This window comes from Corvus brachyrhynchos, unplaced genomic scaffold (genome assembly GCF_000691975.1).
Source record: "Corvus brachyrhynchos isolate BGI_N302 unplaced genomic scaffold, ASM69197v1 scaffold238, whole genome shotgun sequence".
Lineage (NCBI taxonomy): Eukaryota > Metazoa > Chordata > Aves > Passeriformes > Corvidae > Corvus > Corvus brachyrhynchos.
Genome location: NW_008239643.1, coordinates 37,499 through 37,975, shown reverse-complemented (window position 1 = coordinate 37,975; position 477 = coordinate 37,499).

Here is a 477-nt window from a genome sequence, read left to right as displayed (position 1 = left end):
GTGGGCCGGGCCCGCCGCCGGCCGTAAATGCTCGGGGCCGCCGGCGCTGCGCCGCCTTCCCCAGGCTTTCCCGATGGATGATCCCCGTCCAAGGGGATGCGCCACAAATCCCTTTATGGATCCCATGCGGGGATTGTGTCCCTGTAACCCCGCAGAGGGGATGCTGGGGGGGTTATGGGATGGATGTTCTTCCTCTGGGATTCCGGGGAGGGATGGTGGCTTTGGCATCCATCGATCCATCGATCCATCGATCCGTCCATCCATTGATCCATTGATCCATCAATCAGTTGATCCATTGATCCATCGATCTATCGGTCCATCGATCCATCGATCCATTGATCCGTCGATCTGTCTATCCGTTGATCCATTGATCCATCCATCCATCCATTGATCCATTGATCGATCCATCGATCCATTGATCCATTGATCCATTGATCCATCCATCCATCAATCCATCGATCAATCCATCCATCCATT